This window comes from Zootoca vivipara, chromosome 3, assembly GCF_963506605.1.
Source record: "Zootoca vivipara chromosome 3, rZooViv1.1, whole genome shotgun sequence".
In the NCBI taxonomy this organism is placed as follows: Eukaryota; Metazoa; Chordata; class Lepidosauria; order Squamata; family Lacertidae; genus Zootoca; species Zootoca vivipara.
This window is the reverse complement of record NC_083278.1, coordinates 71825836-71845670: the sequence shown is the minus strand read 5'-3', so window position 1 is coordinate 71845670 and position 19835 is coordinate 71825836.

The following is a 19835-nucleotide window of genomic DNA, read 5'->3' as shown; positions in this document are numbered from 1 at the left end:
GGGGAAGTGGAGCAATGAATGTGGCTCTTGTTTTTGTACTGTGGGATCCATTCCAGCTGTGCAAAAGCCAGAGATTTCTACTCCCTCCCTCCCTCATCTCTCAATCCAGTTAAGCAAGAAGTATCACGATTCAAGGAAACTTTCCAACCAGACCAAATTATTCCAGACATAGCTGCCAAGTTATCCCTTTTTTTCAAGGGATTTTCCCTTATGCTGAATAGGCTTCCTCGTGAGAAAAGGGAAAACTTGGCAGCTATGATTCCAGAGTGCAAGGCAAGGCTGGCAAGGGGCCAGGCAGAGATGCGGCAGTGTGGGGGGAGCTGCATTTGGCCCACAGGGTAGAAGTTCTCTACCTCTGTCAAGAATAAAATAACTGTAGCTTGTTCAGGGGGCTGAGAGTTGTTAGGAGACTCTCTTTCCCCTCACAGACTTACATTTCCCAGAGCTCCCTGTGAAGAGGGATTGATTGTTAAGCCACTCTGAGAATGCAGCTGTGTGACCTAACATTTTATTAGGCAAAGTGACATCCGTGCTGATTTTTTCCCCCCAGCTTGAAAGATCAGTTCAGAGCTGTCCATATATGCATGGAAAGACTGGAGTGGCTTTTGCTTACCAGGTGTGCCATGACAGGTGCTGGAGAGGAGCAAGCGTCAGCTTTGAAATCAGTGTTTTGCCTCCCTGAAGATGAAGTTTAAGAGTTTGTCCAGCATTGTATGATGAGAAATATGGATTTTGGCTTCATCACGTCTCTGTGAAACTGAGGTAGTAGAAAGGACACATGTAGCCTGCCAGATGAAAGCCAACAAAAATGATCAAAAGTTTCCCCTTTTTAAATACGTAGTCATAAAGTAAGCCATGGCAGGGTTTTTAAGCATTTGAGAAATATAAGACATACCCCGAAAATAAGCCATACTTCTGCGCCATGGAAACCAACCCCCACAGGCACCTCCACTCACAGAGTCACTCCATGTGGCCGGCACTGCAGGAGCGCGATCAGCTGTGAAGCAGCGCTCCAAGAGCTCCACTTAACAGCTGATCGCACTCCCGCCTTGCTGGCTGCATCCCCGCACTCCACCTTCTCGTCCACCACCGTCCCTGCCACTTCCGTGCTTGCCGCCACCGCTGGGCTCAGTGCTTCTTCCTTGCCTGGCCCGGCCAAGGAGCTTGGAGCGCCCTGCAGCGGCGGGTGGAGCGGCCGAGCCAGCGGCCTCCGCCTGGCCCGGCCAAGGACGCCTGCCGCCCCGCCACCCAGAACCGGTGGCTGCTGCAGCACCAAGCACTCAAAAGAGCCCAGCAGTGCCCTGAGCCAGTGCCCTGAGCCGTAAAAACCGTACCGGTAATAATAAAAAAATAAGACATCTCACCGAAAGTAAGCCACCCTGTGGTTTTTTTGAGGAAAAAAAGTTATAAGATGGTGTCTTAAAAAAGGGACCGATATGCATGTGTAATCTTGACAAAGCAATCTGGGTCAACACATGCCCTGCAAACTCTAGTGCAGTGGTCTATTCATAAGAAGAAAGCAATTATTAATATTCTCCCCTAAATCCAGTTTACAAATCTCCTACCTTCCCACCTCTTTCTTAAAAGCAGCGATTATCATACCTCTCTGTCCCTTCTTCAGCTAGTAAGCAAACAGCTTACACCAAATGCTTGAAGGCAGCAGGTAAAAGTAAAGGTAAAGGACCCCTGGACGGTTAAGTCCAGTCCAAGGCAACGATGGGGTTGCGGTGCTCATCTCGCTTTCAGGCCGAGGGAGCTGGCGTTTGTCCACAGACGGCTTTCCAGGTCATTTGGCCAGCAGGACTAAACCACTTCTGCCACAACGGAACACCGTGACAGAAACCAGAGCGCATGGAAATGCCATTTACGTTCCCGCCACAACAGTATCTATTTATCTACTTGCACTAGTATGCTTTCGAACTGCAAGGTTGGCAGAAGCTGGGACAGAGCAACGGGAGCTCACCTCATCTTGGGGATTCGAACCGCCGACCTTCTGATCAGCAAGCCCAAGAGGCTCAGTGGTTTAGACCACAGCGCCACCTGCAACCCTTTGAAAGCAGCAGCTAGCGCAAGAATCACACTGGTGGTTGGCTGGCTTGTTTTTGTCAGTACGTATGTGATTGTACTAATGCCAGGAAAGAATAAATCCCTTGGCAAAGGGACAGGATCCTTGCATGCCAGACCTATCATCTCCACTGTGGTTATTAGAGGAGACATCTCATTAACAGCTTGTAGTGAGCATCAGTAAACCATGTGCTAGTAAATAATAAATATATGGTGGTTATCTGATATGGCAATTACAAGCCCACAGCTGACAGCGGGGGCTGTGCTGTTCTGGAATATTATCTCCAAGTGCAATCTTTAGCCAGATTTCAATAGCAAAGGTTCTCATTTCCTCAGGCTCCTGGCCTTTACAGCTAATCCCATGTGCCATTCCTTTTAGATCCCCTACACTGTGCTCCCTAATATCATCACCCCATGCAATGGGTGACAAACAGTACACTGAATACAGTGGACTATTTTGTGCAATCTCAGTTATGTATCTTGATACAAATATCTAAACTTCATCCCTTACATGGTCGATTCCAAACTGGGGTCTATATCTAAAAGCAATTAACAGAGAATCCTGTGAGTGTTTATTAAATGGGTAGGCTAACTAAGGCCTGGGGGCCGGATCTGGCCCAATTGCCTTCTAAATCCGGCCTGTGGACGGTCCGGGAATCAGCATGTTTTTACATGAGTAGAATGTGTGCTTTTATTTAAAACAAGCTGGCCCTGGCATGCGTTGCTGTGCGTTAGTCTGTCAAATGGAGGGTAATAGCCTCCCTTCAGATCCCACTGAGCCTCAGAGCCGCCCTGTTTTACAGGTGTTATGTTTAAACGGGTATCCCTGTGAGTCCCCCCACCCTATTCTGATCCATTAGTTATCCCGTCGCCTCTTCACCCCACCCCCCAGTTCATCCCTGTGATTGGGGTCATCCTGTCCTGAACCATGAGGTATTCGGACCCCATTCCCCCCCCCCAGGTAAGTCCCCACCTCCATTCAGTTGGTAATCTATATCATTCCCCCCAGGGGTGTCCGATGGATGAGGTCTCCCGTCCCCTCCTCTCCCAGGTTCGCAGGTCCTCCTTGTGATTCTCCTCCCCCTGTGTTGAGGTGTGAAGTATTCCATTCCCTCTCCCCATGAGTCATTCCCAGCCCCCACCACCACCATGTCCGGTGGTTTGACGTATTGTGTCCTCTCCTCCCCCCATTCCCCGGTTCCCTTTGAGTAACCATGTGTCGACAGTTGTGTCATTGGGCCGTGGGGGTTTCGGTGATGACGTCGGGGTGGTGTGTTTCCCGCGGTGGATATGGCGGGTGTGGCGGGGGAGGGGGAGCTCTCTGTTCTCAGGTTTGTGGGGGTGACTCCGACGGTTGGAAATGGTGTTCTGGCGAGGTTTGTGGTGGAGCTTGGGTGGGGCCATGGTCAGTTGTATCCGCCCCCGGAGACGCAGATTTTTTGGAATAATTCCCAGCTTCCCCGGGTATCTGAGTGGTGGGTTCCGAAATTTGCCGAAAACGGTGGTTTTTTCAACACAGGTATGGCATCTGACCACGGAAAGGGTATGGTGTCAATCTCATAGTGGCAAGTGAGGTTGTGGCCAAAGCTGAGGAGTATTGGTCCAGCGGTTTTTGTGACCATTCATGTGGAACAAGCAGGGTCAGTCTACATTTTTTTATATATAGATGCATCTCTGGGTTATTTGTGGGACATAGGAATTCGTTCACCCCCCCAAAAAAAATATAGTCCAGCCCCCCCACAAGGTCTGAGGGACAGTGGACCGCCCCCCCCCGCTGAAAAAGTTTGCTGACCCCTGGTTTATTCAATTCAGTTTGCATTTAAAGTCAAATGTATCAAACTTGTACTAAAACAATATGAGATCTGAAACAAAGTTACCCTTTGCAATTCACTCTTATCTAAATTTTGTGGTGTAACCAATGTTTCAAAAAATGCATAGATTAGGGGAAAGTGAGCATTAAAAACTGCAGCCTTAGTTTTGAGTCAACACAATTAGAAGACAAAAGTGGCAGGCAGCAGGCAGGTAGGAAGTGCAATGCATAGCTGCCAAGTTCTCCCCTTTTTTTAAGGGAAATTCCCTTATGCTGAATAGGCTTCCTCGTGAGAAAAGGGAAAACTTGGCAGCTATGGTGCAATGCTCTTCTGCAACGCAAACACATGCTGCTGGCATCAGACATGTAGGAGAATTCCCAGGAGGACAGGCAAATGATTAAATTGTACACACTGGGGATTCACAGCACATTGAGCAAACCTGCAGTTCGTAACTTGACATGGGGAAAACTGCATCAAAACGCAGTATTTCAGAAAAAGCTTTAAGATACCTGTGGGTCATAGGCATGCTCTCTGTTCGGAATTCGAGTTGCTCCATTCCAACCTCTCTCCATCCAGTTTTCCATGCCACCAACAGCCAGTCAACATTCAGTGGCCACTGAGCACACACTGTGCGCCTTGCACTGTTTTTGGGATGCCCCCCCCTCGAGGTGTAACCCCCCAACCCTGAAAGCGATCGTTTGTACATCTGCAAATCTCAGGGTTCCTACTGTAGTGCTGTTTCGGCAATGTAAGAGCCAGTATTCAGAGAAGTGAGATTGCTTGTTACAGGTGGGTAGCCGTGTTGGTCTGACGTAGTCGAAACAAAAAATAAAAAAATTCCTTCCAGTAGCACCTTAGAGACCAACTAAGTTTGTCATAGGTATGAACTTTCGTGTGCATGTGAGATTGCTGTTATAATTATGATTGTTACGGAGTGCCAACACAGTGCAGCCCAAAGCAGACATTCAAGCTTGTATTCCCCCAGGTGGTTAGCCCAGTCCTCATTATGATGTGAAAGTAAATCAGGATGCTGGAATTTTGCTGAGCTTGATGTATCATGACCAGCCCCTATTTCACTCCAGTCATAAGAAAACTGCAAGCCAAACAATAATGCAACAAAACTCAGCTGGTAGAGCATGAGACTCTTAATTTCAGGGTTGTGGGTTCGAGCCACACATTCGGCAAAACAACTTCGCATTGCAGGGGGTTGGAGCAAATGACCCTTGTAGTCCCTTCCATCTCTAAAATTCTATGATTCTATGAACCTCCTCTGCATTTGGTGAAGGACCATGACACAATGAGAGGGTTTTGAGAAAGAACAGGGCCCTTAGGTAGGCTAGAACCTGCATTATATACAGACAAGAATTATATCACTGTAACTGTTATAGCCCCCCCCCCAAAGAATCATGGGAATTATAGTTTGGTGAGGAGATTTTGCTATTAGAGATTCCTCCCCCCCCCCATCAGATACTACAATTACCATTTTGCTTAGAAGAGTCTTGGAAAAGAATTATGGTCTGAATACACATGAGCTTAACACCTTGTTGATGCTAAGGAGATCTGGGCCTCATCAGTGCCTGGATGGGGAATTGCCTGTGAACCATCTTTACATCACTATTCCATTATGGAAGAAATGCATTACATGAATAATCAAAAGTTTATAGCAGAGCTTTCCAAACTTTTCATGTTGGTGACACACTTTTTATATGTGCATCATTTCACGACACAGTAATTCACTTCTACTAGCAAACCAAACGTTAAACTAATCCCTTTCCTGCTCCGGGAGGAGCACAGGGAGCGTTCGTGTGACACACTTACACACTGCAGCTGACACACTAATGTGTCATGGCACACAGTTTGGAAAGCTCTGGTCTATAGGGTAGTTAGTCCTCTACTGCTTTATCAGGCACTGAAGTATCAGGTTTCAAGGCAGGCTGATAACCACTCTGTCATCATCATTACATGGAAGTCAGGGAGTTGCTCAATGTTGGTACAATAAAGTGTAAGTCCACACTTACAGGACAAGACTTGGGCACATGGCAAAGGATGTTCACTAGCCTAGTTTGCACATAAGGCTAAACCATAGTTTAGCAAACTATGGTTATACTAAACCATGGCTTAGTGTTATATACACATTCTGCCCAACAACTGAAGTATGGTTTGTTTGCTGCCAACAAACCATGATCTGAAGCTTGTTAATAATAATAATAATAATAATAATAATAATAATAATAATAATAATTTATACCCCGCCCATCTGGCTGGACTTCCCCAGCCACTCTGGGCGGCTTCCAACAGAACATTAAAATACAATAATTCATCAGCTGTTACAAGCTTCCCTAAACAGGGCTGCCTTCCTTATAAACTTATAAGCTTATAAACTTGATAGCCTTCCTTAACTATGATTTGTTTGGCCACCCTAGTCCAGATGTTCACCAGGTCACGAAGGAAAGTGAGATAAGTGCAGCTGGTTAAAAAAAGGAAAAAAAGAGCGGTTGTTTGTGAGACAATTCATCGCTAACTGTGGCTTGTTAAGCAAACCCTCAGGTTAAACAAACCATGGCTTAGTGTTATGCACAAACCAGATCACTGTATGCAAAGCTCAGCTTCCATTTGTTTAGTGGACAATCCAGCTCCCCAACGTCCACATTTCAGGATTGTGAACCAGCGCATATGGGAATCTTTGAAGTCTTTACTCTAAAGTACTCCCCCTAAGGAAGCAGGAAGTTCCATAAAAGAAATCCAAACACTTAAAACAAAGGTGGTGGCACAAGCTAATCATAAAACTGACATGGTTTGGGTTGTCACCAGCTCTCATTTCCTGTTGCTTCAGCAAGCAAATGGGAAACATTTAATGTTCCTTTTGAGGAGGTTTATATTATTTATGAACTTTGGGATGAACCTCTTGCCAGGCAAGTCTCCTTTCGTAAGCATGGACCATCTCTTCTCTGCTTACTTGCCCTTTCAAGTTGCTTATGTGCCCTTTGAAGTGTTGTCTAAGGACAGTTTTGTTGATGAGCTTCCTACAATATGCTCACTTTTAAATTCCTCGGAATTTTTTCAGCACTTGCTGGGAAGTTGCCATTTCCTCTACGGACACTCCCCCTACCCTGCCCCCGCTCCGTGGTCTCTTGTCTTTGGCTTAAGTGGCTGCTAGTTCTGCAGACACAGGCTTTGTCCAAGTTCTCCTCCCAGCTCTCCCAGTAACCTTTACAGGAAAAAGCATCCCATTAAATGGTAGGTGTTCACTGCTCTCCTGACCACATATTCCAAGATGTTTCCTGCCTATATTTCAGGAGCAGCCTTGAATGTCGCAACCCCCATAGGGGCCATTCTGTCAGTCCAGGCATTTAATTAGCTAATTACAACCTGCTGACATGAATACACCAAATATGGAGTTTGGAGAGCAATTTCTTTTTCTTTTCTTTTCTTTTTTTTGCAGTTCATTTATTATTAACCCCCCAGTAAACATCTGATATGCTCTTCCCTTAGGGGACAGAGTGGTAATTGGTCCCTTGAACACTAAGTTCTCTTACTAATCTGCCTGAGCTGGAACTGAGTGTCGCCATCTGTCCATATTTACACATACACCCCACCGTGCGCTTCACATTCTGGAAAAGAAAGCGAGAGGGGGAGAGAGAATGGAAAGGAGTCTCAGGGAAGTATTTTTAATTCAGTCAGGACCAGCCGCCTTTGTGTAGCACATTTCAAACATATGTGCCCAGACCAGGGGATGGTAGGTATGTAGGTAAGTAGGTAGGTAGATGATATAGATAGATAGATAGATAGATAGATAGATAGATAGATAGATAGATAGATAGATAGATAGATGATAATAAAAATAATAATAATGACCTGGCTATAATGTAGTTTCATTTCCCTTCTCCATTTCTAGTCTTGTGAAACATGTAAGTGAGGAAATGATTAAGTGCCCTTATGGCAGAATCATAGAATTGTAGAGTGGGAAGAGAGCATGCGGGTCATCTAGTGCTTGCCATGCTTTCAAAGGGAAAAGTGGGCCTTGGAAGTGTGACTTGGTCAAGGAGTGAAAATCAGGCAGACAGAATTAAGAGATTCCCATCCCAAATTAAGCCCCTTGGACAATCTGTTTGCACATCACCTACTATCCGATACAGCACAACTGCTTTAGTTCTGAAGGGGGGAGGGGGCAAATTAAAATGTGGACTAGCCAAATCAATAATTCAGAGGGTTGGATGAATAGCATTCAGTTCACTTAATGCTACGCCATTAATCAAGTCACACAATTAAACTATGGCAGCATATTGAATTTTTAAAATTATTATTAAATTGGACCACACAGGTTTTAGGGATTGCCTACCAAGAAGATCAAACCTATCCATTCTTAAGGAAATCAGCCCTGAGGCTCCAATACTTTGGCCATCTCATGAGAAGAGAAGACTCCCTGGAAAAGACCCTGATGTTGGGAAATATGGAGGGCAGAAGGAGAAGGAGACGACAGAGGACAAGATGGTTGGACAGCGTTCTCGAAGCTACGAACATGAGTTTGACCAAACTACGGGAGGCAGTGGAAGACAGGAGTGCCTGGCGTGCTCTGGTCCATGGGGTCACGACTAAACGACTAAACAACAACAACAACCAAGGCGCTGTGGGTTAAACCACTGAGCCTCTTGGGCTTGCCGATCGGAAGGTCGGCGGTTCGAATCCCTGCGATGGGGTGAGCTCCCGTTGCTCGGTCCCTGCTCCTGCCAACCTAGCAGTTCGAAAGCACGTCAAAGTGCAAGTAGATAAATAGGTACCGCTCTGGCAGGAAGGTAAACAGCGTTTCCGTGCACTGCTTTGGTTCGCCAGCTCCCTCGGCCAGTAAAGCGAGATGAGCACCGCAACCCCAGAGTCGTCCGTGAACTAGACCTAATGGTCAGGGGTCCCTTTACATTTTTACCAACCAGAAAGGGAAATGCATAGCCTGATCTTCTTCTTTTTACAGTAGTCTGAACAACAGAAACCAGAAGCTTTTCAAGCATAATGGATATACAGTGGTATTTTCAAACTTAATCCGTTCCGGAAGTCCATTCCAAAACTAAAGCGTTCCAAAAGCAAGGCGGGCATTCCCATAGAAAGTACTATAAGGTAAAATGGATGAATCCATTCCAGACTTTTAAAAACAACCCCTAAAACAGCAATTTAACATGAATTTTACTATCTGACGAGATCATTGATCCATAAAATGAAACTATAAACAATGTACTGCAGTCACACAACCAATCAACCAACCAATCAGTAGATGAACTGGGTTTCACACAGTCACGAAAACAAACAAAAAAAAGCCACAAAAATGCAAAAAAAGAGAGCAAAAACAGACAGACCTCAGTGTAACAGTCAAAACAGAAGTGTGGCACTCAAAACGGAAGTGTGACACTCAAAATGGAAGCATGACACTCAAAACGGAGCATGTTCGGCTTCCAAAAAAAAGTTTGCAAACCAGAACACTTCCAGGTTTGCAGTGTTTGGGTTCCAAGTTGTTTGAGTACGAAGGCGTTTGAGAACCAAGGTATGCAATACATGCTTCTAAAGTCTACCAAGCACATTATTATTAAAAGCATATGAGCCGGTCAAACGGATAATGCTGGCAGCCTTAAGAAGATCCAAGTCTAATATGGGCATTCAACTGCTTCATCTGTTGTCCAGCTTAAGACTCAACCCACATGCAGCACACTCTGTGGTGGGTGGCTAAATAAAATAAAATAAAAGCAGTATTTCTGGGGCTGCCCTCTGGCTTCTCAGGCAATAACTAAGTCCAGGTAAGAGCCAGAAGGAAATCTGGGTGTCACCTGGTCCAACCTGCTTCTCAATGCTAGAACTTCAATACAGGATGCAATCCCCCTGACAGGTGTTCCCATCCAGCCTCTGCTTAAAGGAGACCTCACCACCACCCAAGACAGTCTGTTCTGCTGCTGGGCAACACCTCTTACAATTAGTAAGTTTCCTCCCCAACCCCTAAGTTCACCATCAGAATGTTAACCATTAGGATGCTGCTGATGTGGTAAGTACACTTCTTTGCACAAGCTCAGAGACACTCTCTGATGTTGACAGACTGAGCCTGGCTGACATCAAGCTTTGTGAAAATCTACATAGTCAGATCTTTAGTCTCCAAATAAGAGTCAGTCTGAAATGCTACAGCAATGGCCCTGCTTCTCCACCCGCCTAGCCCTTAATCGTGGGCATGTCACACTGTGTTGCTAGCAGTAGCCCAAAAGTACTTAAGCTGGTTCCATCTCTAATGGAAAAACAAATGTGTGCCCCCCCCGCCAAAGCTATTTCCTGTTGTTCCATTATAATGGTTACATTCAAACAGGTCAGTTTCTGAAAGCTGAGCTCAAGATGGCAAGGGCAGGGCTGTTTTTGTTGATTATATATATATATATATATATATATATATATATATATATATATATGACATGAATTAATTATTTTCTGCCATGCTCGGCTGTATCAATTACCAGATCCTCAATAGGAGAGCTGCCACAGCTCTGTTACCATGTACACAGTAATAGCTCACTCTCCTGTTGTCCCCTTTGATCAGACACAGGTGGATGACAAGCCTAATACTTGTCTGTTGAAATAGGTGCGCATTGTTGTCAGGGTGATTATATCTAATTACGTCCCCGTTAATTATCAAACATGATTAATTATAGCAGAGCCACTTTACTTTGACGGGTGCATCTTCCAGATGTCACACTGCTGCCTGCATGGTACCAATTTCAAAGGGGTTCTTGGTTTTGTTTTCTTTTTGCAGTGTACCCATCGGAGAGAAATACAAGAACGCATGGTAAACAGCAAAACAATTCACTGTTATTCCTTTCTATGTCTCTCCCACCTGTATAAGCCACAGGGGAAGTGAATTTTCTAAGATTAAAAAAATGCAATCAAAGACCCCCTAGGTGAAACTCCTAGGCTGCCAGGATGTTCAGGGGTTTGATTTACACGAAACAGTTCGATGTTCTGCCTGATCAGGACTATTACGTAATCCAAATGTCAGTACATTCCTGCAAGAATAATATTAGGCAAGGTAATGCTGTTACCTAATTTATTTTATCACTAAAAAATATGCCTACTGCAACAGTAATTTTCTGCAAGGTAAGTTTTGCACAACTTGGTTTTCACAATATGTACCCTTTAAGAAGCACCTTTGGCAAGGAACGGGAAGGGAAGGGTAGAGATTCACTAATTAATTGATTAATTCTGGCCACACAACTGAATCATCTGGCAACTGCTTGGCTAGGAAGCAAATTGCAATGTTCACTGAATTTGGGAGAGGGGATTTAATTCTTCAGTTGCTACTGCTGCCTCATTTTATTCCTCCCTACCGCCAGGGTCGTAGGGGGCAGGGGGGTGGGGCGCCCTGGGCTCCACTCTGCAGGGGGCAGCGTGGCGCCCCCTCGCTACTGTGGTGGTGGCGCGACCGCCATCACTGAGGCCCCGATGTTTCTGGCCTTGCCCCTCGCTTCATCCTGGTGGGGCAGAGGCAAGGGGCGGCCAGAGAGCAGCGTGCCGCTCCGCCTCTGCCTGAGTAGTAAGAAGAGAAAGCGCACGGCAAGCTGATCCATAGCGCACTTTGTCTTCTTCCTACTCAGGCGGAGGCGGAGCGGTGAGGGGCGTCAGCGGAGATGCCCCTCACCTCTCCGCCTGAATAGGAAGAAGCACACGTCACGCTATGGAGCGGGTTGCCGGCGGCGGTGCTCCAGCGCCCCCTGGCAACCCGCTCCGTAGTGCAACATGTGCATTGTGTGTCATGATGCGCGAAGCATGCGCACGATGAACGCCCCACCCCCTGGCGGGGTGCCTTCTGGTTTGCCGCCCCGGGCAGCCAGAAGTCTAGCAACGCCGCTGCCTACCGCCTCCTTATACTGTAGATATTGTGTCAGGTGGCTTTCCCCTACAACTGGGGTGCCAATTGCTTGTTCTTTGATCAACAGTTTACCTAGAATCCCATGAACTGTCTACCTATGTTTGTAGTTGTTGTGGTTATGTTTTATGTTAGAACCACCACAGATTGCTCACTTCATTGGTGAAGAAGATGTAGATACAGAGCCTGAAAATCTTAGAATTGTAGAGTTGGAAGGGACCACACGGGTCATCTAGACCAGTGCTCCCCAACCTTTTTATCGCCGCGGACCAGTCAACATTTGATAATTTTACCGCGGCCCACTAAGGGGAGGACGTTGACTGTTTATATTTTAGATTGTTTTGATTTAATAATTTTAATTTAATTGTATTTAAATGTTCCTTGGGCGGCCCGGTATCAATTGATCCACGGACCGGTAGCAGTCCGTGACCCAGGGGTTGAGGACCACTGATCTAGACCAATCCCCTGCAATCCAGGAATTGCCCAATGTAGGGCTCAAACCCACGACTCTAACATCAAGAGTCTCATGCTTTGCTGACTGAAGAGCTCCTAGAAGGAAGTCCAATAACTCATTGGGGTTTATTTGGATAATCCTTGCCCTTCAGTGTTCAACCTGAAGATGCAATTATGGAGATAGAAAGATATAGATACTTTATTTAAAGAAAAGAAATAAGAGCATACTGTATATTTCCTCTTTAAAATCAGTCCTGCAATCTCACCTGGCAGGTGGTACTTACTCTGGTTAAAGGAGGAGTTTGTAGCAGGGGACATTGTGTTTTGGCATTAACTGTTTTTTATAAAGCAAGAAATACAGAACTGAGGCTTAAACCAGCAGCGGATCTTCTTTTTCAGTCCAGGAGCCACATTTTCTTGTGGGCAACCTTTGGGGAGGTGTGTGTGCCACGTGATGAGGGGGAGGGAAGAGGTAAAAATGTACAGAGCAACAGACACAACTTACCTTTGAACAGTAGGCTAGTGTCAGAGATTTCTGCACGCAGGCACACACTATTTATCCCACCAGGGGAGTGAGAGGTATTCCCATAGTTTGGGGACACATTCCAGCTGGGCCAAAACTCTCAAGGAAGTTGTGGAGCAGGACCAACAAGGAGGAAAGTCTTAAGGGCCAGACAGACATCCTTGGAAGCCTGCAATTGGCCTCTGGATGTGAGCTTGGCCTGAACCCTGACTAACTTTGGACATGTGACATTGTGGTGGCGGCCCAAAGGGCCACAATAAATGTGAAAATCCTGGAAATCCTTGAGTGTGCTTCTAATAGAGAAGTTATAGTAACCTGTTGCTTTATGAAACTGATGGTTTTGCAAGTTGCCGCCCCCATTGGGGCAGGAATACAGCTAATACAGTACAGTATGTGAATCACAAAGATACAGCTGAAAGCTAGAACATAAATGGCTACATGGTGCAAATGGCTACATGTAACACATGTTCCCAAGCGCACTAACACAGTGTAACAGAATGGTGGGAATCAGAACTGAATCAGCATAAATTGCCAGCACTTATTGCGCATGTGCATTAAACATGAAATGAGGTAATGATGTACAGTATATGACTGGTGAAAATTGAAATGCTTTGTTTGAAACTTTATAAATACCACTGCCTGAACCATCGGGCGGCGTTGCAGTTTAGCGGAACGATCCGACAGCAACCTATTGCTTTGCAATAAACAACATTGGACTCCTAACTCCTCATGTTTCTGAGTTTTATTGGCATAAACTCAGGACATAAGCCATTTTTGGCTTACAACAACATGACAAACAACACAAGACAGAACAACAAAGCAGCATGGAGGAGGCCTCTTGTTTCTCATCATCAATGTTGTCAATGTTGTCATGAGCACCATTTAATAGTTATCTTCTAACGGAAGATTTGCTGCTAAAGATGGCGCACTAAGGCTGTCTGTACCTTTAAAGCACATTTGAAGTGCATCCCCCCCACACACACACACCTCAGAGAATTCTGGGCACTGTAGTTTACTCCTCATAGAGTTACATTTCCCAGCAGCCTTTGACAAACCACAGGGCCCAGAATTCTCTGAGGGGGAAGAATGCGCTTCAAACGTGTTTGAAAGCTATAGCATGGGATTCAACTAGAGTCACATCTGCGGAAGGCCTGCACAAGGACTTCTGCTTGCACAGCGGGGCTTCCCCCTTCTCCTCTTATTCCCCCCCCAGCCCAAAAATCGGCTCAGGAGGACCCCAGGAATGGGGGGGGCGGGGGAGAAGGGCATTGTTCCACCTGGCAAGCCTAAATGCTTGTCCTGGCACAATATGTGCCTCAGCACAACGTTGAATTCTTCTCACAACATGCGTGCAGTCTGAGTAACGCATCAAGAGTTAAGGGTTTTTTTTGGTGAGAGTGCTGATTTTCTCCTCCCCTCAGCTTGCACAGCCTACCTGAAGAAATCACACTCCAGCCCCCCCCCCCCCCGGATAACAGTTTGGAGCACTGGGAAAATGTGATTTCCCCCACAGTGAATAATGTGCAAGCTGCCAGAAAGAGGCTTGCACCACCCTCCACGGCGCGCTGGAGGGGGTGGGGGGACATTTTGCTATTTTGCAACAACCACCGAGCGAGGCTCGCACGCTGCACTACCTGTGCAAATGGCAGTCGACAGCAAAAAGGGCCTTCATTTATTTTCTTCTCGTTTTGGAGAGATGAAAGACACCCAGCTTGCCACTTGCCCATCAGACGCAAAACATGGCACAATGCAGAAAGATGGGGAAGGTGCCAAGTCTGCATTCAGCCTGCCTTTGGCTGGAACAAAGCTGATGCAGATGTGTATGGGGACATAAAGAAGCCAGTGATGATTCCACCGAATTAATCCCCCCCCCGAATGAAAACGGCAACCAAGGAGAAAAGACAAGGCAAATTACCAACGCTAATCACAGTCTCTTGCTTTTGCTTTCTTCCCCTTTCTCTTGTATGATAATTATGATAATTAACAAGCTAACAAGCTCCTAGTAAAAACAGTTCCTGGTTCTCAATGTATAATTAATATTTACGTTCATAACAAGCTTCCATTTATAGTCTACTTAAGAGAGAAATCCCCTCAGAGGATGCACATTACAAATGCTACTCACATGCTTGATGCATTTATTAATTTAGAATGAGAAAAGCTGGCCTGATCTGCCAGTTTTCAGCATTTGAAGAAAACACGAACCCTTTGTATTGATGTCATTGCATTAATGCATTAGCATAGTCAATACATTAATTATTATTATTATTTATTAAATTTCCACACCACCCTTGTCCGAGGATCACAGGGCAGTTTACAATATAAAAACACAAAATATAATAAACACAACAATAACCCCCAAGGCCATTGATTGTTTATTTAGCCAAAGGCCAGGGAGAAGAGGAATGCTTTGGCCTGGCACCTAAAGATATGTAATGAAGGTGCCAGGCGAGCCTCCCTGAGGAGAACATTCCAAGTATGGGGCACCAGTGAAGCTTCTGCCTGGCTTAGGGAGGGAGGTGTGAGGCTCCGATGGGTCCAAGATCCATCCTGTCATCTTCCCCAAGCCCACCTGGCTTTTGGAAGGAGGCCTCCAGCATCCTGTCAGAGCCCTGGCACCTCCTTCGCAAAGTTCGGGAAGCTTCTGACTGGCTTAGGGAGGCGCGATGCTCACATGCATGACATTAGGACACCACAGTGTCACATGCATGACATTAGGACACCACAGTGTCACATGCATGACATTGTCCCCCCCCCCGCCATCGCAAGCTGGTGCCTCTGGCCCTAACTATTCCCCTATGAAAAATTTCACTGCGCACCACTGCTGACACTTCTCTATCCAATAAAAAGAAGTCATCCTAAACAAAAGGAACTCCTAGCTCCTCTTGTCTCTGAGTTTTATTGGCCTAACTCAGAAGAGAAGCCATTTTTGGCTTGCAACAATCCTATCTTTCTAAAACTGAAGTGTGGCAATCCAATGAAGCGGAATGTGGGTGGAGGATCCAGGACCGGCAAAAATAATTTATTCATACACATCTATTGCATTCACTGCCACAAGGTGTGAGGATGGTCACCAACTTGAATTGTGCATACGTTACCAGCTTTAAAACACAGGTAGGTTGTTCTTTTTCTCAATTCAACTGAAGCTTTTTTTTTTTTTTAAAAAAAAAGGGAAATGCAGTATTTCACACAGGACAGATGTGGATTGTGGCTAACCCGGTGTGTACACTGGATGTAGAGTAAATGAGGTGTTTACTCAGCTTTGGAAGGCTTGAAAAGTAGGTTAGACAAGTTCATGGAGGATAAAGTTGTCAGTGTGTACCAGCCGCCCTGGCTGTACTGGTTCCTGGAGATCCGCAGTGATAGAGGGTTATTGTGGTCATGCCCTGCTCGCCGTCATCCCACAGGCACCTATTAGCCCACTGTAGGAAGCAAGACTCTGCATCAGGTTGGGCTTTGTTCAACTCCAGCAGGGCGATTCTCATGTTCTCAAGTGGTTTAAAGCAATAAGGAGAATAATGTCATGGTCAAAATGGAAGGTACAAGTCCTCTTTCTAATGCTGGTTAATAACATTAGGCGAAATATCTTCCTGCGTTAAATGCTGGTATATAAATCTCAGTCTTGTCAGGAGATAAAGGACCAGCTGTTCCTTGACTCCTTCAAAAGCATCAAGAAATCCCCTGCCTATAGTGGGAAAGGTAATCAATAAATCAGCCCATGGCAAGGCCAAGATGCTTTTTCAAGTGTGCTTTTGTGTGCGAGAAAGATGGGATTAACTTTCTTCACCAAGTCAAAGCAATACCTTTGTCTGAACGTAAGCATAATTTGGAAAGTAGATCCATGGAAAAATAACTCAGATCAGATGCAAAGCCCACCTAGTTGTGCTATTCAATGATTTGTCCTTGCTTAGAAAACGACTTTTTAATAAAAAGAAGGTAGAACACTAACGTGCAGATAAATTCTCTGCAATGATTAAAAGGATGTTGAGAAGGGGCAGCAGGTGAACAGATGATAATTTGGCGAGTTATGGTACTGTACACATAGTGGCGCACCGTCCTAGGCAGTTTATCCAGCAGGCTATTGTGTACACAGCAAGCCAAAGAGAGAAACATTAACTAAATTGCAAGATTTGGATCATTTGTCTTATCGGCAGATGGGGGAATAGGTTATCTTTTGAGCGGGGCACACCTGCTCTCCTTTGTAAAACTGTAATCATGCCATTACAGGATGCATTGTGGTTTCTTGTTTAAACATTCTGTGGAACGCGCGCACACACGCACACACAGCATCATGTCAGCACAGGGCAGGGCACACAGTGGTGGTGGGGAAGAAGAGGAATCTCTCTATTTAAGTTTAAGATGGGGTAAGGAAGAAGTAAACATGGTTCATTGTTTGTTTATAGGTTAGCCTTAGGGGTTCCCAAATTGTGGTCCATCAGTTTCATTCAGTTGGTCCGTGGTGGAGTTTTGCTATTTTGAAAAACACTTCAGCATCTAGCATCTAGCCTGATAAACAGGCAGAAAAATGGTTAAGTGTTCCACTGAGATCCTCAGTAATTTTAAAGTTATGAGATGGGCAGGACTTTGGGAAACATTGGGATGGTTTGCAGTCCTAACCACATCTTCCCAGGAGTAGGCCCCATTGAACTCAATAAGACTTACATCTGAGTAGACATGGTTAGGCTAGCTCTGTTTGCCATGGGATGAAAAAGTATGAAGGGAAATGGAACAGCCAAGAGGGGATTTGAAGAAGTGAAGATCTCAATGAGGTTGGGGTTCGTATGGCCATATTCCCCTCTGTGAGGGTTTTTTAATTGAATATACATTCTAATTTATTTAATGGTATACTGAACTCTGATGATGCCTCTGTCTTGTCTGCATGATTGATAGAGAGGCGTGTGTGTGTATTTAGATAGTATCCTGCTATATGAATGCAAAAATTTACATATATATCTCTGCCCACTGGCATGTGATCCCCAGAAGGCTGCCTAGTTGGGAACCTGGCCCTTAGGTGGAAAAAAGGTTACCTGGCAGCAGCTGTCTAGGATTTTAGGAGAAATCCTTTCACAACCCTACATGGGGATGCTGGGGATTGAACCGGGAACCTCAGGTACCCTACCACAGAGTTACAGCCATTCCCTCACTTGTGAATAGGCCTCAGTCCACCACATGGAAAACATTGCCCCTGAAAAAATGTCAGCCTGCCTTCTGGTATTAGCACAATGACTGATGGTTTCGCCGGAGGCCTAGCTCAGGAAGTTATTTCAGAGATGGATACATTTTTATCAATGGTTTTATTTTATTTTTACAGTTATAACCTACCCCCTCCCATTTGCCTAAGGCAGCTTGCAATCAATAAAACAATAAAGTGCACAATAAAAGCCAGACAATGTCATTAGAGAGTAAGAATTCCAACAATATCTACAGCCTTTCCTCTCCCCCCCACTTTTTTTTCTTTTGCTGTTCGAACAGCTGCCTTGAGCATATTGAAATGGCAATGTTGCACTTGTTCTGTATTGAAGTTTGACTATTGGTGCTATTCCGTTTGCTGTAACGCATCTGATGTGCAATTTTCTCCCGGAAAGGCGGTACTGTACATGAATAAATAGGTGACTGGATGGATTGATCTCATTCCCTTTAGAGAAGAGAAGCTTAGAAATGAAGGTCTGATGGTCCAGGCTGTTTTTTTTTAATCTTATAAAATAGCAAAGCTCAGGGTTTCAATTCTCCATCCTTCTAGCTAGGGTTTTCCTGATCAAGGGGCCAAGTGATTAGTCTGAATTCAAATCAGCCTCCGATGGGAAGAGGACTATACAAGTACCTCACTCAATCCTACATCTAGGGAGACAAGGCAGGGGCTGAGCCACATCTGCACATTGTAACCATTACTTATTCTCCCCACACAAGCCATTATTCATCCCATGAAATATACCCCATCCGTATTTTTTTTTTACAACATAGGACTCAAGAGGCCAGAGACATGCCATCAATTTAATGGCTATCACTTCTGTAATTGTCCCTCAGCTGGCTCCCCAGAGATGTTTATCATATATGACAAATAAATGGTTGAGTCTTCAATGTTGGTTCACCCATTTGCCACATCATAATAACATACATAATACACCCAGCACGGAGGCAGAGGCTGACAATCCCAAGGACGTTTATTGTTCAACCTCATTTGCTTGTTCCACCCATTTTCATTTAAAACACGAGGGTGGCATCTTTTAATACACACTATGACTAGCCAAAAGTAAAGTGTTGCTCCAGGTGATGGTGGTGGGAAGACAGAAGCACAGATAAAGCAAAACTGAAGCCTAAAAATTAATGGTGTAAACTGCTCAAAACGGCCTCGGTCCAGTATACCTGAAGGAGCATCTCCACCCCCATTGTTCTACCCGGACACTGAGGTCCAACGCTGAGGGCCTTCTGGCGGTTCCCTCGCTACGAGAAGCCAAGATACAGGGAACCAGGCAGAGGGCCTTCTCGGTAGTGGCACCCACCCTGTGGAACGCCCTCCCACCAGAGGTCAAAGAGAACAACAATTACCAGACCTTTAGAAGGCATCTTAAGGCAGCCCTGTTTAGGGAAGCTTTTAATGTTTGATGGATTTCTGTATTTTAATGTTTTGTTGGAAGCCACCCATAGTGGCTGGGGGAACCCAGCCAGATGGGTGGGGTATAAATAATAAATAATTATTTATTTATTTATTTATTTATTATTATTATTATTATTATTATTATTATTATTATTATTATTAAATGCTTTCACTGGTTTTTTTTCTTTTTGGCTCACGACTCTGAGCTATTCTGAGTCCCACGCTAACCCTGCATGACTTTCATTCATTCTCACAGCCTGCTTGGTCTTCATTTCATTTTACTTTTTAATAGTTTTCAAACATAAGATTCAAGTGCAGTAAAATAGCTCACCGCCGCAGTGAATTGGTCTATCAATCTGTTATTGCTTTTGATTTCATCTGATCTTCTGTACAGCAGATTGAGCAGATCTGCCACCCAAGCTCAAGGTGGTGGCTGGGAGGGCAATGATCTTTATCTGCTAGGACAAGAGGGAGAAATAGGCATGCTTTCTGCAAACCATGGATGAT